The sequence below is a fragment of the Jaculus jaculus genome, chromosome 6 (genome assembly GCF_020740685.1).
Source record: "Jaculus jaculus isolate mJacJac1 chromosome 6, mJacJac1.mat.Y.cur, whole genome shotgun sequence".
Taxonomy (NCBI): domain Eukaryota; kingdom Metazoa; phylum Chordata; class Mammalia; order Rodentia; family Dipodidae; genus Jaculus; species Jaculus jaculus.
In genome coordinates this window covers 128,703,271-128,704,896 of record NC_059107.1, presented here as the reverse complement: position 1 = coordinate 128,704,896, position 1,626 = coordinate 128,703,271, and the positions used below count along the sequence as shown (strand labels likewise).

General features: G+C 39.2%; 1 non-coding gene across 1 annotated transcript; it reads right to left on the bottom strand.

The window, feature by feature from the left end:
• Nucleotides 1–500: 500 nt before the first annotated feature.
• On the bottom strand, nt 501–605 carry LOC123461898. The gene has a single exon (XR_006637950.1). It is a non-coding gene; the product is annotated as a U6 spliceosomal RNA (small nuclear RNA).
• Between the last annotated feature and the right edge of the window lie 1,021 nt (nt 606–1,626).

The window sequence follows — 1,626 nt, the reverse complement described above, 5'->3', positions numbered from 1 at the left end:
ACAAAGTTTTTAGTAGAAAGCAGGACAGAATAGCTGAGAGTGTTCAGGTATGTATAAGAACCTTTTGGACTTTCATATTTTTTGTGAGTTTAAATGATGTTCTTTCTTGTAGAATACACCCTTGACTGATTTCTTTGTAGTGATATTCATTAAGCCCAGGTGGAAACAAGTGTGACTAAAGAAAAACAGCAGGGATTTGAGGACATTGGGCAGAAAATAAAGAATGGGCTGTGATGTTGAAGCTGGGTAGAAAAGGAAGTGAAGTTAGAAAGATGTGTCAAAGAAAGCATGCAGAGGTCAAGGTACTGGAACAAATGATGGGATTGCATAATGGGCATGGTGAAGACACCATATCAAAACTCCTGGTACAATGAGGTGCCACCAAGGAACAAGAGCTTCCAATATAGTACAGTTCTAGGTAAATAGAAGCTCTGAGAAGTCATAAGGGGTATAAATGCCTACAGCACCAGACAGGCAACAGATCGGCTTAGTAAAGATTTTTTAATATGAAGTGCTTTACAAATTTGCATATTATCCTTGCACGAGGGCCACTAATTTTCTCTGTATCCTTCCAATTTTAGCATCTGTATTGCCAAAGCAAGCACAAGCACAAGATTTATTTCTTTTTTATTTTATTTTTGTTGTTGTTGTTGTTGTTGTTGTTGTTGAGATAGAGTCTCCCTCTAGCCCAGGCTGACCTGGAATTCACTTTGTAAACTCAAGGTGGCCTCAAACTCATACTTCTGCCTTCTGAGTGGTGGGATTAAAGGCCTGTGACACTACACCTGACTCTTTGATTTTATGTTTTTATTTTATTTTTTTCTTTTTGAGACAGGTTCTTACTCTAGACTAGACTGACTTGGAACTTGTTCTTCTGTATCCCAGGTTGGGATACAGCTCTCTCATGGAGAGCTTCTTACCTCAGTCTCTTGAATACTGAGATTATAGGCTTGAGCCTCAAAGGCTGACTCTTTACTAAAGTTTTGTTATTGCTGTTGTTGTTTGTTTTGTTTTGTTTTTCAAGGGAGGGTCTCTTTTTAGCCAAGGGTGACCTAAAATTCACTATGTATTCTCTGTCTGCCTCCCAAGTGTGGAATTAAAGGTGTGTGCCAGCACAACTGGCTTTCTGTTCAGATTTTTTTTTTTCTTCTGAAAACAGAGAGATACAGAAGAAAGACTGGACATGCTAGGGCCTTCGGTTGGTGCAAACAAATTCTAGATGCATGTATCACTAGATTGTTAGACTTTGCAGGCAATTATCTTTTTTTTTTTTTTTTTTTTTTGGTTTTTGGTGGTAGGGTCTCACTTTAGCTCAGGCTGACCTGGAATTCTCAGGGTAGCCTCGAACTCACAATGATCCTCCTACCTCTGCCTCCTGAGTGCTGGGATTAAAGGCATGCGCCACCACGCCTGGCTGCAGGCAAGTATCTTAATAGCTGAGCCATCTCTCCAGCCTCCTTACTAAAGCTTTTGACCAGACATTTTCTAAATAGAATATTTTCTAAATAAAATATCCCTGAACAATTTTAAAGAGTATACATATTTGAAACACTAGTGAGCGACCATACATTAGGTAAATTTCTGAACCAGTGGGTTTGTAGGGCATTCTCTTCCTTTCTGGTGATG